Here is a 16,654-nt window from a genome sequence, read left to right as displayed (position 1 = left end):
ATAAATGAATGTGATTTAAGGCCGCTTTATAGTGATGACACTTTTCCTATAAATATTACAGAGACGTTTAAATTTTTATCTCCCGTAATTCTAATGAATGAATTTTCCTGACCCTTACTGAAAATGATACCTGTAAAGTCTGCAATTTACTGATGATTGCTTGGGCTATTAAAGAAACTTGGGTTTCAAAACATTTTCATTTCATTCATGGATTCCTGTAATGCCTTTGGAACCAAAGTTCAAAGAATTGCTTCCAGCATTAACCATTGGAAAAATGTTGTAGTTTCTTTAGCAACTAACTTCATTAACACATTAAAAGCCCAACTGATGTGGAAATATGGGGACATGGATGAAGCCACTTTCCTGTGGATGATGTGCTAGGAAAATAAACAATAAAAGGAAGGAGAATGGTGCTGCTGTTGCTGTACTTTGCATGGGTGCGTTCAACACACTTCCATTTGCAAAACAAGTGAAATCCTATTGCATTCCAACTTGATAAAGTATAAAGGCTAAAAGACTGGGAGCCAGAAGTCTTGTTATAATTACTTTCAGTGTTAAAGTGTTCATACTAAGTTTAACTATGTACTGACACTAATTAAGTTCTATCAAATACAAGAGAGAAGGCTATCCTACATTGAGCTAGAATTATCAAAATTTCCAGAAAACTATAGGTTAACTTTTCCAGCAACAGAGTTTGATTTATTTACCAATTTCTTTTAATGAAAAACTGTCTAAATTGCCAATAATTCTACCTACATGGCCTAGGTAGAATGTATATCAAACACATTTAATTTATTCAATTAACAATTTTTGAAAATCTACTGTGATTTGACCACTGTACTAGGGGATAAGAATGTGCTATTTCAAAGAGTGTATCCACAAAGTTCACAAGAATATGAGCATACAAACTACTATGAGAATATAGTAGGGAGAGATGAACTGGGAAACTTTCCAGCCATAATGCTGGACTGAATATTAAGGGATAAGTTCTTTCTTATTCATGGAAGAAAATACATTTCAGGAAGAGAGCAAGTATTGGAAGCATCCATAAATAGGGAGCAAAATTTAACTTTTCTGATAACATGTGTTCTTGGTTCATCCTTTTCCTCCTCCCTACCCTCATATTTAATTGGTTACTGTAAATTTGATTTCCCCCACCCCACAATAAATCATGAAACTCTGCTCTTTTTCTCATATTTGCCCTACTACGACTGCCTTAGTTCAGGTCCTCACTCGTGCTTCCGTGGACTATTATTACAGTAGCCTTCCTGCCTCCTGCCTTGCCTTCCATCCTATTATCCACACTGTTCTCAGAATAAGCTTCCTGAAACACATACCCAACCCCATGGCTCCCCTCTTTTGGCGCCACCAACTCCTAGAGGAAACCCAGACTCCAAGCACTATTCAGAACCTTTTCTCCTGTCACATTTTCATGTTCACACTCCTCCTTTCCTCAACTCACTGATTTGCTCACAATTTTCCAAACATTTTATGCTTTTTGTTTGGTCTCCCTGCTTTTACACATGCTCTTTTCTATGCCCGAAACCACCCTTCATCTCTTGGCCCTCAGCCCAACCTCTACATGTCTTTTAAGACACATATCAAGTATTCTCTCCCCATAAAAGCAGTTCTTGACTCCTGCTGCTTCACTTACGGATCCTCCTTTGTTTTCTCATAATATACATTATTCTTGTCTAGTCTGTATTTCAAAATTAATAGTGTGTGTGTGTGTGTGTGTGTGTGTGTGTGTGTCTTGCTAAAAAATAAGCATGCTGAGGGCAGGAACTATGTTTTATCTCTTCATATATGACTCCTAACACAATACTCTGCATAATAGAAATTATCAAGAAATGAATGAATTAATGAGGTACTTCTATTTCCCAGGAATGCAATGTGTTCACTATTCTTATATCAAATATTATAGAAAAATTCAGTCATCTTGAAGTTGTCTTGTAAATTTTGGTATGTCCATTGCCTAGGAAGAGTCCCTTAGAGTCCCTGGCTCATAGACTCTGATCCATCAATACTTGTTGCTTGAATGAATAAAGGAATCTAGTGTTATGGGTTGAATTGTATCCCTCCAAAAGATGTTGAATCTTACACCTGTAGTAGCTCTGCCTTATTTCCTTATTTGGAAATAAGGTCTTTGCAGATGACCAAGTAAAGATGAAGTCAGTAGATGGGGGTCTTACCCCAATATGACTATATCCTTATAGAAAGTGGATATTTGGACACAGAGAAAGAAACACAGGGAGAATGCCATGTTAAGATTGAAGTGATGCTGCCACAAACCAAGGAATGACAAACATTGCCAGAAAATAAATGAAAGCTCAGAGAAAGGATTGGAGCAGATTCTCCCTTGTAGCCCTCAGAAGGATCCAACCCTACCAATACCTTGTTCTTGGGTTTCCAGCCTACAGAGCTTTGAGACAATAAATTTCTGTCATTCTAAGCCATTCAGTTTGTGGTACTTTGTTATGGCAGCTCTAGGAAACTAACATACCTGGAAGTAAAGGTTTAGGTATTTTCAGCACATCCAGGGCCTGGTATGAATCTGTAGGAAGCCTGCAGTGGCTATTAATGAAAATTGTGGATGTAGTGAAGGCAGAAGTTTAAGACTCACTGTCAACCATGGCTAGTGAGAGATTTTTTTGTGGGTGTTGGGAAAAAGATACAGATTCTTGTGTCTAGGAGTGTTGGGGAAATCTGTATTTTACAGTTCAGAATTAGATTCTTAGATGACTGATCGAAGCACATGTATTTTTACAAAAACCACCCCAGGTGATTTGGTTGTACACCCAAGTGAGTGACTGGGAAGTAATGACCTTCTCCTTTGCTGCCTCAGGCTGGCTCAAGCAGGGCTGTGCTGCCTCCATCTGGGTTACCTTCTCTTCCCTGTGTGCATTTCACTAATGGTCAGATTGCAGCGGGTGTGAGACAGGACCCCCTGGTTCATTTTCGGATGAGGCTCTGCTCACTGATGATAAACCTGTTTAATTTTACAATTGCAACCTTTTCTCATTTTCAGTTTGCCTCTCTTCCTACTTTTCAAAATTCACATATAGTACTTCGTCTTGATAAAACTTCTGAAGTTTTCTATCTGAGGCTGGGCTTTCCTAACATTTTTATTTAAGGAAACAAGCCTTTCTCTCTCCCCCCACCTGACACACCCCACGGATCTTGCATTCTCTGTTTTTCTACCTGGCTCTCAAGCGTTGCTCCCTGTATCAGAACAGCTGGACTCAAACATTGCCAAGACTAGTTAAACATAAGTCTTTCCAGGTTAACTATTGATTTATTATCTGATTGAATGTTTTGCCCTTTTGAATTTAAAGTAAATCAGGATCTCAAGAGAATCAGAAGGAAAGGGTATAGTGTTAAATGATTGTTTCACAAAGATTCAAAGAGGAAATATACTTTCAGAACCAGGCTAATGTACACTGCTTATGCAGAAATACAGAGATTCTAGTATTTTTTAAATTAATAAATATGAAAACAAAATGGGACCAAGAGATTTGAATTTAGTGTACATAAAATGAAAGAGCTCATATAACTTCCTCTGCATTTAAAGCAATCAGCTAGAGTACAACCTAAGTGGAAATGGATATGTTTGAAAAAATCTATATGCTCATTGCAGAATGGTATGTTTGAGAGACTTGCTAAGTGCTTACATTAATACATCCTGAAGTACTTTCTAATCAAACATATTATTGCACTACTTTCCATACTGTTGTAAGTTGGAAAGTTTTCTCATATGCTAGTGGTTTCTAAAATCACATATTAAGTCCTCATTGCAGATTCAATTCATCATCTCCCATTATTCTAAAATGTTGTGTTAGTTTTTGCTAAGCTTTGTGGCTGACCATTGTTATGCCTCGACATACCAGGCTGTCAGTTTGGAGATGGTGCATCTGCTGTCCTTGTTGTGCAAATTGGGTAGTGTTTTCTCCACAATTAGACCAGTAACTGTTGGTGTGTGTGTTGGAGGAGATGATACTTGCAGTGATGACAAGTAGGAAAAATTATTCTGTGGAAGCTCAAATCATTTTGGTGAAGCCAAGTTGAAGGCCCATCCAACATATGTCTAAAGCAACTTGTGGCTGAAATTTTACACCTGCTTATATTATACATGAATTGGGCCTGGTGTCACGTGAATTGTTGGTGAAACTTGAAACTATGTAAAAATTATCTGGTTTCAGGTCTGGTTTCCAAAGACTCACACAATAGTGATGCAGTGAACCTGAGTGTGCAGGTGAACCTGGGCGCATTTGTACAGTTCTCCTGGCTTAAACCCAGGGGACTGTTAGTGAGTTAAAGCTGTGAAACAGACAGGAGAAGTGGTCGTACATTTCTAGGGGAAAGTGTAACAAGGATCAGGGATACATTCAAATGAAAGAAGCTAATAAAGCCAAGTCTTTCCTGGAGAACACCAAGAGTGCAGGCATTGCCTCTGCCCCTCATCCACCACTTATACTTGGAAACTTTCTATTATTCCTTCCAGATTCAATTCAAATATCACCTTCTCTGTGAAACTTTCCTTGACCCCACTGATCAGCGCTAGATGATTCTATCCTCTGTGCTTCTCAAATACCTATTTCCCTCTATTTTAAAAGTACGTACATTTTCTGGCAATTTTGTTTATTTCTTTTTTACCCTCCCCTTGCCAACTCTGAACTCTAAAACACAGAAACTATTATATTTATTCATTGTTGTGTTCCTAGTAGTTAGCATAGTGCCTAGCCTGAATAGCCAATCAATATTTGTTGCATGAATACATGACAGAATTGGTTGACTATGTGTCATCATTTTTGTTGTGCTGTTTAAGAAGTGTATGTAAGCAGAATGTCAAGCCATAAAAAGATACAGGGATTACTAAGAACTTGGTCTATTGTTGTAAATAAGCTCTTGCATCTTCTAGTTGCGGGTAAATGTGGGAAAGAACTGAGGAGACCAAAGCATAAGCTAAAGCAAATGGTAGTCAGAGCCAAAGCTTTAGAAAATAGAGGCAGAGTCCATGAAGGACTGGGTATTGGTTTATCTGCACTAGGGTGAAGCAAGAAGAAAGAAATGAAAATGAAACAAAAAAATGAAAGAAGAATTTACCTAGATATATAAAAGCTGTTATGTTTGTTTATAAGTTACTAAGTGACATTACAATATTTTCCTGCTTCAACCTTCATCTAACGAATGTTAAAAAATAACTAAAATTTCAGGACCAATTATACCTTTTTACAGCTTAAAACCCCTCACTGGATATTACTTCTTTTTTTTTTTTCTTTCTTTCTTTCTTTTTTTTTTTGAGATGAAGTCTCACTCTGTCTCCCAGGCTGAAGCGCAGTGGCACTATCTCAGCTCACTGCAACCTCCGCCTCCTGGGTTCAAGCAATTCTCCTGCCTCAGCCTCCCGAGTAGCTGGGATTACAGGCATGAACCACCACGCCTGGCTAATTTTTGTGTTTTTAGTAGAGATGAGGTTTCACCATGTTGGTCAGGCTGGTCGCAAACTCCTGACCTCAAGTGATCTGCCTACCTCGCCCTCTCAAACTGCTGGGATTATAGGCTTGAGCCTATAATATTAGTAACTTATAAACAAACATAACAGCTTTTATATATCTAGGTAAATTCTTCTTTCATTTTTTTGTTTTATTTTCATTTCTTTCTTCTTGCTTCACTCTAGTGCAGATAAACTGTGCCAGGCCTGGATATTACCTCTAATATTATTTTCTAAACTTGCCCAAGAGTAATAATTCCCTAGGACATGAATAAACAATGGAGATCCCTATACATCTTCTGAATGAGAGTCTTGGGAGGTAGAGGCTGGGAATCTGCTTTTTAATAAAACATTTGGTGATTCTTATCATCAGGTTTGAATTTATCTTCAGGATGAAGGTGCTTTTCCTTAGAAAAGTACTGCAAGTCTACTCCCTGGCTCTGGCCTCATTTGCTATGATTTCCCATTATGTTCTAGTACTAATAGCAAGCAGTTTCAGATCTCTCTTTCTTTCCAAATGCTGTCATCTTTACTTAAATTCTATTCACACTTCAAAAACAATCTCAAATGACACTTCCTCTGAAAAGCCTGTTTGCACCCTCCTCCAAAAAGTACTAGACTTTATCTTATCACATTGTCTTTCTGACCTTCATTTATGTTTCCTTTACAGCAGGATCTTCTTAAGACTAGCAAACATGTCTAATTTATTTATATTATGTGTCCAAGACCTAACTTAATGCCTGGCACATAACAGACATTCAAGAAATCCATCCATCCACTCATTTATTCATTCATGTATTTAATTATTCATTTAATGTATATTGCTTGACTTCTTGTTATGTGCTAGATATCTCTTACCTATATATCTTTAACCCTTTGTTAAAAGCTGTCTCAAATGAAGCTCCTCTGTAATGATTATCTGGATGGCTTCGCCCTTCCCAGGACTCTCTCATCTTTATAAGCTTTCACAATGACCACATCCTATTTTCTTCCCTGTCTCTCTTTTTCTCTTTTTGTAAATGTCCATCTGATTAGCATGAAAATGATTTGTAAGCAGGGACAACATTTTAGGTTTTATTTGCATAAAAAATGTAGAATACAGTGGCATGTTTGGAGTTGGCTAAATCTATAATTGTATATTTTAAAAAATATCTGTAGTAAATATGTCACAATGCTAACGTTTTTTAAATGTCAGTGATGGGTACACAGGAGTCTATGATGTAAGTTTCTGAGGCTTGAAATAGCTAATAATTTTAAAATATTACAGTATTTTAGGTCCAGAATTCTTGGCCTGAGAATCATTTACCCTTCAGTTCAGGAATTTAATAAACTCCCTGAAATTATATATAATTATTAAAGTATGTTTATTTTTTGGAGAGTGAAAGCTCATAACTTCAATTACATTTTCAAAGAGTTCTATGACCTCACATCATTTAAGAGCAATTCTTCTGGACATGTAGTAATAATGGCAGAATAATTTATTTGTGGAGAAATGTATAATTTACAACAACTTTCTCATGCATTAGGCTTTTCATTCCTCACAGCAGCCCTGAGAAGCAGTCATGGCAGGCATACTTAACTATTGATCAAATAAGGAAACTAACACTTGGATAGGTTAAGAGCCTCCACTGGAGCTTATGTCTCACAACTCTAGAGCTGGAGCTCTTTCTGCTATACGCACCAAATGGCTTCTTTCCATAAATACTGGTTTGCTTAATTTTCTTTGGACATATGGAGTAGGTTAAACTCCTGCCAGCAGCAGACAGGCAGGTAAAACTTAAATTACCCTTTATACTTAATGAATGAGGTGAGTTACTTTCATCTCTCAGTCATTAGTCATCAGTGTCCTGCTTGTGTATAAAAGGAATTTCCTTCTCACTCCTTTATCCTAAATACAGATTAATTAGGAAAGTCCCTGGACTCTCAGCATCAGCATCTTCTTGTTCATCATTGAGAACCATTTGTGGAATGCATTTCATATGCAAGACACTGTACTTAGCACTAACAACTCTAAATGAGAGCTGATATAAGCAGGCAGCTGGACAATTAATGCCAGAGTAGGCTAGCTGTCTAGCTACTGCAACCACTGAAATACAGTTTCAGCTATACAGAGGAGGGTATGTTGAGGATCTTAAAATGAACCCTCTGAACCAGTAATTCTACTTCTAAAAATTGGTCTTAAATAATTATAAATCTTGAAAACTGTGTACAGAGTAGCATTAATAAAAATGTTAAAAGAATAGATACAACATTAATCTCCAACAATCAATCAATTGGTATGTAAATTATGATTAATCACTTAGTTGATGCTTTACCTGCAACATTGAATCACTATTGCAAAGATTGACAGCTGAATAAGAAAGAAGCGGTAAATAAAAATCTTTTGAGGAAGGGCAGAAGGTCTACTTTAAAATGCACCTCATGGTGTTCTGCCATTCTCCCCCTTCCTAGGATAAGAAATATTCTTACTTACTGGAAAATTAATGGTTTGTGACATTATAAAATATTCATCTTTTGGTTTTGACTATCTACTGTTTCTCCTGGCTGCACTTTTGGTAACAGCGCCTTACCTTTCTTTGGGAAATTGCTGTTTTCCAACTTATTATTCCCAGAGGTGTCAGTCACAGTACTCTGCACCAACACTGAAACTGACCCAGGGCCAACCAGAGTCTTTCCCTGGGAGCCCGAATGCCCCTCATTCCTCTGGGGTCCTAAGCTGCCAAGACATCAAAACAATCTCCCTCTTCTTGACACATTATATGAATGTTTGTTTCCTGTTTGTAAGGACTGAGAAAAACACCTGCTCGGCCTGTTCTTCCAAGTTACCTGCATGAACGTAATTATCTTTTGTTTTCCCCTTAAGTTAATTTGTTTGGGTTTTTCTCATAAGCAAAGGAATCTTGACTATAACAAGTTAATATGGATCATACTAAAGCACATGTACTAAAAACAAAACAAAAAATCCAACAAAACTCCAAAATTGTATTCATTAACAAGTACTCTGAAACTGTTCTAAAATAATGATTATTGATCTATTATAGGTGAATTTTTATCTTGGTTGTTCTACTTTTCTATATATTTTCCCAAATTTTCTATAAGAGGTATATACTTCATTTTAAATTGTAAACAGCAGCACTCACAACACAAGTAATTTGGCACCATGGCAACATCCCCGAGAGGAAGGAGAACAGGAAGGGAGACATACAGGCAGTTAGGTACAGATCGATTACTGAAAAGTATATTGTTTCCTTCCCAGTTCCACCAATGGCTTCTTGGGGAAATATACTAAGCTCTGTTGATATATTTAAGTTACATGCTATCAAACATCTGTAGTTGTCATAAAGGTTAGTAGTGGGAAATGTGAAATCGACATTTGTTCCTGGGAAATGTGTTGGTGCTTTACTGGGAGAGAATGTCTGGTAATTAGAGGGAAAGGCTAAAAAAGAAGGCCTTTATTTTAATAGATAGTAAAGAGTAAATGTCTTGGTCAATCTTACTAGACTCATGAAATGTTTTGATATCACTGGAGTTAAGCTGCCAAAAGAGATACTGACTGGGCCAGGGCTAAGATGGACTATCTCGGCAAGCCATCTACAGTTTAATCCCAGCAGGTGATTGTTAGATAATGTTTGACTATTACTTCAGGAGGAGTGAAATGGCTGTGATGATCTTTATATCCTCTTAACTTTATCAGCAATTGTCAGAGCCTTGGATACAGCCGACTTTAGGTTATCTTTCTTTATCCAAGAGAAGTTCCAGGTTCTAGAATCTCATGGTGTGTGACAGCCATCTACTTTAAACCAAGGGATGATAACAGAGCCTCCACAATAGATTACAACCGGTGTAGGTTTCTGAGTCTTCATGTAGGCAATTTACTAGTAAAGTGCAGGACATTTGAAACTGAGCTAAGGGTTATGGTATAATGGGATTCAGTCTCACTGTCAAGAGATGGATGTAGCAGGACTCTCCAAGCTAATGTAGTGGTTAAGAGATTCTTGGGGAAAAAAATCACCTTAAGTATAATCTTCGGAAATGTGAACAGTAAACTTGGCAGTCATCATTTAGTTCAAGAATTGTGTTCTGCAACCTGACATTCCAAAGTAGAGAAAATTAAACCATGACATGGGTTGGAGGAACATCTTTTATGGCCCCTCCCTGCCCTGTGTTTCTGAGACATGTTCTTGTGACAGATTAAAAAGCTAATGTGGTGGTTGCACATGCTTACCCAAACATGTTATTATTTGACCCTGAGTTAAGAAAATTAATTTAGCAGAGATTTGTATCAGGGCTTTATCATGCCTCACCTAGAACTCCGCTATTGACTGATCTCAGCTTCTACCTGTTAACCCTTCCAGTTCACCTTCCTCACCATTACTCATCAGAGTCATCTTCCAAAAATAAGTCTAATGAGACCTTGCTTCTGTGTAAAAATAAAACAAAGCAACTGAAGAATCAAACTCTTCTGTTAGTTTTCTATTGTCCATAGAACTAAATCTACTTCTTTATTTTGATAGTTATTCTCATCCCAACCTATCACTCTGGACCACTTCCTGCTGCTCTTCACAAGCTCCTGTCTTCTCCAGCTACCTCAAATTTCCACATATTCCTTAATATGCCAAGATTTTTTGTGTTTCTGAGACTTTATTCACATAGGTTCATTAGAATGTTCTGCCTCCTCTACTGTCATGGGAGGTTAGTGCAAGAGAGAAACACGGAAGTCAGCGGTGAGGAGCTGTAAAAATCATGGTAGATAATTTGTACTTAAAAGCAGAAGCTAGACTCAGGTGATCTTGAATTAAAATGCTTATGGTGATAACTGTCTGGGATTCTCTTCTATTATCAGGAATCTGGGATTTCTGGAAAGAGAGGGACTCCATAACAAGTTGCCAAGTTGTGTTATAAATTACATGCTTGCATATTTTTTTCCCTCTTGCAGTTTAAGTCTCTAAGAATATGCCCTTCAGCCTTCTTACCTGGACTTCTGGGACTTTATTGGTGAAAAAAAAACTATGGCATGACATAATTTGGTTTAAAAGCACATTTTTAGGTATTATGTGCATAGGATATATCAAATGTTTTACCCTCCAAATTGGCAATTATAAAGGCTTTATTTACTATTTTTATTTATAATTTGGATGACAGAATAATGACCAGAAATACTGTTGTTAACAATAATACTTTATCTGACTCCAAGATAAAAAAGTATTTAAACTGCTTTGAGAATTTGAGAAGTGTGTAGATATAATTTAACACTGCTTGCAATACTATGTAAAGAAAAGAAAAATCATCTCTGAATATATATTAGTTAGGATAGGCTTCCAGAAGATTCCAGGAAAAGATTTGTGGGTCACTTTGAACCATAAGTAAAATATTAATTCACAAGACTTATACTTTATTGTTAGTAGAGTGTTTAGAAATGTGAATTAGTTATGAAGTATAAGGTTATCTTTCCATTACTTGAAGAATTTATAGTACTTAAATAATTGAACCTATATCTGTACTCTATGACACAAACAACAGAAAAAACTTGGAAAATATCCATTGATTAAAAAGGTGGATAAGCAGTGATAAAATTGTTTTATAGTGTGTATCAGTGTGTATCAAGCATGCTGTCATAAATATTTTTTATGTATTATTACATTAAATCCTAACAACAACTCTTTAAGAAAGTTGAGTAAACTGGGTATCACACTTAATAAATAAGTTGCCCATATGATTAGTCAATGTTAGAGCCAAGAATCTTATCCAGAACTGTGCCCAATTACTATAACTTTTACTGAATACCAAGCTGCCTTTAGAAAAAAAATTATTTATTTGGCCTAGAAAAAGTAATATTGCAGGAGGCCGTGGGTATTATAAGAGATATAATTACATGCAAAATGAGAATTCTTGCTTTCACTGAAGTCTGTAAAAAAACACATTGAATTATGCTGCAACAGCAGAAGTTTCAATTAGAGTATTTGGAGAAGAGACAAGAATTTATTGCCTTAAAAGGCGGTGGAGTCTTCTCTGAGGTCAAAAGTTTTAAAGGCCTACAACTTTCTTTCTGGAGGTGAGGTGTCCACTGTGATGAAGCCTGAAATCAGCCCTAACTTTTGGCTTTAGTTCATCAGGGTACTGTACACTTACTGAGCATCTTTAGAGACTCCAGGGAAGGCAGCAATTAATACTGCTTTATTGTATGGGATAACAGGACTTCTGTTGGAACAGCTGTTTGTTGATCCAGCTGACATTCTCTTTCATCCACCCATCCATTGTTCTCCTTAAACAATAGCAAGATACCAATGTGAGTTTTACTCACTCTAATGAAAAGGGTTGAGTTTCTCTCCCTATAAATACTTTCAAAAGCCTTGATGATTCATGAGATTTGCACAAATACATTTAGTGCTGAAAGTAAGTGTATAAAGCATTTGGAGAATACTCTGCCCCTGGCATTACAAAGAGGGGAGGGCACTTACGTTAAAAATAACTCTGCTTATGCTTTTAAGGCAAACACACTCTTCATTTCTCTTCTTCCTACTTCAACTCCCCACCCTGGAAAAAATAAACATCATCTAGAACAAAACTTGACATAAGAGAAGACTACTTCTTGGGTGGGCATGACTGTAATCTTGCCTGAAGCAAGGGGTATACACAAAATGACCTTTAAAATTTCCTTTCAACCCCATTATTCACTGGGTTTATCTAAACATTGTTTATGAAGGAGGATAAAATGTAGACAGGTTCTGAAATGAAGAAGGCAGCAAAGACTTACTGGTTCTTGTTGCAAAGGGGAAATTGGATTTGTACCTTCATCTCCTGCATTTCTCATTTATTTCATTCAGGTGTGCAGGGGATGTAGCAAGTATCAAAGTCAGCTATGAAACTTAGCTGGTACAATAAAACCCTAGTGGCTTTATCTCTTTTTCCCCTACAGAAATCTACATTTTCCTTTCAACTTAGTAGTAGTTCATTATTCTTCTCTGTTAGAGAAGATTCCAAACTTTTAAAAACTCCCTCTGGACATTTTTCTTGTACAGATGCTTCTGAAAAGAGGGGCTCAAAGTAGATATGAGATTAAACTCAAACACTTGTGGTTTCCCCCAATACTTCCCAAGATATTAGATCATGCAACCTGTCTTGTTTCTATTCCCTGTCTTTCATCTAGACCCCGAATCCCAATCAGCCCAGGTTTCTGTTTCTTAAAATTTAGGATGCAGCTTGAATGCCACCTTTTCAAAGAGCTTTTCTGACCACCCCAATCCAGAGTAGCCACTCAGTCATGATCACATTACATTGTTCTGAGACTCTGCCTAGAATCTGTTACTCTTTAATTTATCTAATGCTCACATCTCTCATTAGAATGTCTTCCATGAGAACAGATATGTGTCTGCTTTATTCACCTCTGCATACTTAGCAGTTTACAACAGAACTTACAAACACTGTGTATCCAATTAATATTTCTTGAATGAATGAATATATGGTGCTCTCAACAGGGAATACGTTGCATATTCCATGAATAATTTCATATTATACAAATCACACATGCACCAGGAGATATTAACAAATATACATTACTTGCCACCAAATATATATTGATGAGTAAGGGTAAGGAAGTGTATTAGCCTGTTCTCACACTGTTATAAAAAACTACCTGAGGCTGGGTAATTTATAAAGAAAAGAGGTTTAATTGGCTCATGGTTCTGCAGGCTGTATAGGAAGCATGTCTGGGGAGGCCTTAGGAAACTCACAATCATGGCAGAAGGTGAAAAGGAAAGTAGGCACGTCTTACAAGGCTGAAGCAGCAGGAAGAGAGAGAAGTGAGGGGTGGTGCTATACACTTTTAAAGAACCAGATCTTGTGATAACTCATTCACTATCACAAGAACGACATGAAAGTGGGAAATCCACCCCCATGACCAAATCACCTCCCACCAGGCCCCACCTCCAACTTTGGGAATTACAACTTGACATGAGATTTGGGTGGAGACATAGACATAAACCGTATCAGGAAGGTAGAGAAAGCACAAAGTTTGGGCAGATTTCCCTAAAATAAGACATCCAAACGCAACGGTTTATTCCAGTATTGCCTATTTAAATTAGCAAAACTGCTTTCCTTATATAACTATCTAATGAGAATGAGTTCTCAGCATCCTTGCTGGCCTCAAATGTTATAATGATCCCTTTATCACCTTGTTGCCTCCCTGCTCTTTTTCTCAATCAAATCTTGATCATCTGGGGTCCAGATCTCTTGATTTAAACACTACTTTTAGACCTGACAGCAATTCTATGAACAAATCTTAGCTTTATTCTTCAGCTTAAAATTGTTCATACCCCTTGAAGTGTATCGGCTCTTAGCCAGTTTGGATAACAGCTTGAGCAGACCTGCTTTGCACTTCTGGACTCCTATCTTAGCCTCCCTTTACCAAGAATCTGAGATCAAGAGACCTGTGTTTTTCTCAAATCTTTGCAATTCTCAAGTCTTTGAAATGATTCCTCTCTTCTCAGCCTATCGGTTTTTCCTTTATCATCCATTCTTCTACGTTTGTCTCTGCTCTTTCCATTTGACTGGCCATGTTTTATCAATTATTAAGCTTTAAACAGTCCCCAATCTGGAGGACAAAGTTTGAATAGTCCCCAGTCTGGAGGACAAAGACAAGTGTGGAAATCAAACCATACCTCTAATATCTGCCTTAATCAGTAAATCTACAAACTATGTTGACTATGTTTATATTCATATTCATAGTGTATTCAAAAGTTTAATAGCATGACCATTAAATATGGTTGGAAGACTTCCTTGAAGATAGAGTAGGAATTTTCTACTTCTATCATTGGACTTCGAATTGAATATTTCAGTAATGGTAATGATTTTAGCTTACTGAAAAAGCTACCTAACTTTTTCTGAAATTGATGGCTGGTGTCACTCTTAGCATCAGCACTTAATGAAAGAGAGTTGCAGCCAACTATATATTTAGTTGCATAACCGAGACTGGTGAGGGGGACAAAAGTAAAACAATGGTCATGGCATTGCAAGTCTTCCATTAGTTGGCTCAAAACTCTATTTAATTACATTAAAAAATTTAGATTTATAGGAGTATAGAAATACATTTATCATATAATCATATAATATATTATATAAAATAATAAATATTGATAATATTATTTATATATTATATAAACATATATAAATAATAATTATATAATATTATATAATAATCCCTTTTCAATGTTAAAAAATTTAGAAAGCATAGATAAGGAAAATACACACACTCACACCCACACTCACAGACACGTCTACACCCACACACACTCCCAACCTTACTTTCTTTTATTTAGAAAATGTTTTTTTGAGATAGAGTCTCACTCTGTTGCCCAGGCTGGAGTGCAGTGGCGCTATCTTGGCTCACTGCAACCTCCGCCTCGCGGGTTCGAGCGTTTCTCATGCCTCTGCCTCCTGAATACCTAGGATTACAGGAGTGCGCCACTAAACCAGGTTAATTTTTGTATTTTTAGTAGAGACAAGGTTTCACCATGTTGCCCAGGCTCGTCTTGAACTTCTGACCTCAGGTGATCTGTCCACCTGGGCCTCCCAAAGTGCTGAGATTACAGGCAGGAGCCACGGCGCCTGGCCCAAACCTCACTTTCTCGTTTGTTTTTACTGCTGTGCTAAGCTTCTTCCTCAGCCACATGTACAACTGGCAGTCTCATAAATACATCTAACTCTCCCTGTCTTTGCCCAGACTGCTCTCTCAACATAAAAAATGCTTTCAAATCTCTCCTCTTTCACAAAGCGTAGTTACTAGTCAGAGTCCAACTTAAATGCTGTATTCTCTATCTAAATTGCTCATGTCATTTCAGATGAAACAAATCTTTCTTTCTTCACTTCCAAACAATCAATTTAACTCATCCTTTAGACTTTTGATTTGGGATCTCATGGCTTTGAAACTTGTTGGAACTTGTGACTTGATGAGATTCAGGTTAAAATTTGTAACAAAGTTACTTCAAGCAGGAGGACATATTGTCTGCTTTGTGTCTCTTTTTATGAATTTAGTAGTCATTGATTCTCAGTGTCTAGATCCATTAATTAATTGGGGGATGTCAAATGGTGATATTCTAATTTTATTTTTCCTTTAAATTACTAGTGGAATACTTCTTTTAAGGAAAACTTAACTGTCATTCATCATTTGGTTACCTTGTGATACAATTTGATAGGAAAGATGGGTTAGATGCCTGATTCTTATTTCTGCCTTTACTTACCAGGTCTCAAATAATGAGTAAATTCATTAGCAACCTACAAAGATGACTGTCACTTGACAAATCATTCAGTAATAAAACAATATATAGATGATCATTTACTATCAGACAAAATGAGAGAATGCATCTTTAAAAAAGTTGTAAATGGCAGTTGTAAATGGTCACAGGGCAAATGTTTATTTTTATTATTATATTATGGTATAATATAATATTTTTATTGTCTTATTATGTTTGTATCTCTATTACTGTAGAAGGCTGAAAAAATTTGAAGTTGAGTGATTCCATCTTTTCTGTCAACTCCTAGCACTAAACCATTTCATTTTCTATAAACAAATGTTCTATCCTAGTTATATTCTTCTTATTTAGCAAATAATCATTTCAAATCTTTTATATTCCTCAGCTTATTACATCTGGGAGACCTCATCCAGTCTCATTATTTTAAATGTAGTTTATATGCCAATAACTTCCATGTTCATAATTTCTGTTTGGATCTTTACCCAAATGTACTCAACTCTTTACTTTGCCATTGACATCTCTATTTAGATGTCTAATCATTATCTCTTACTCAACAGGTACAAAATTCAACTTCTGATCTTCCTTCACTCCTAAACCTAGTATACTCACTGTTTTCTCCATTTCACTCAGTGGCAATTTCATCTCTTCAACTTGTCAGGCAAAACATTTGGAGTCACCCGTAAGTCCCCTTTATCTCTTATATATCCTGTTGGCTAGAATACAAACATTTTTAGTATTTAGAATATTATTATTAATATCTAAATACTAAAACATTATTAGTATTTAGAATACTAAACCTAGTATACTCACTGTTTTCTCCATTTCACTCAGTGGCAATTTCATCTCTTCAACTTGTCAGGCAAAACATTTGGAGTCACCCGTAAGTCCCCTTTATTTCTTATATATCCTGTTGGCT

At 36.6% G+C, this 16,654-nt stretch overlaps 1 long non-coding RNA gene across 2 annotated transcripts in view; it reads right to left on the bottom strand.

Moving 5' to 3' along the window:
• LOC135967242 (uncharacterized) overlaps positions 1-16,654 on the bottom strand; it is a 62,760-nt gene extending 46,106 nt beyond the window's left edge. Inside the window, exons 1-2 of one of the 2 annotated variants that reach the window (XR_012422764.1) lie at positions 16,549-16,654; positions 16,348-16,451 (exon numbers count right to left, since the gene is read on the bottom strand). This is a non-coding gene — a long non-coding RNA (uncharacterized lncRNA). Of the gene's footprint in view, positions 1-14,967; positions 16,452-16,548 lie in introns of those variants that run through there. The other variant, XR_010581244.1, reaches the window with a different exon arrangement.

This window comes from Macaca fascicularis, chromosome 14 (genome assembly GCF_037993035.2).
Source record: "Macaca fascicularis isolate 582-1 chromosome 14, T2T-MFA8v1.1".
Taxonomy (NCBI): Eukaryota; Metazoa; Chordata; class Mammalia; order Primates; family Cercopithecidae; genus Macaca; species Macaca fascicularis.
Note: the sequence above shows the minus strand (reverse complement) of the source record. Positions and strands in the feature narration are given on the sequence as shown.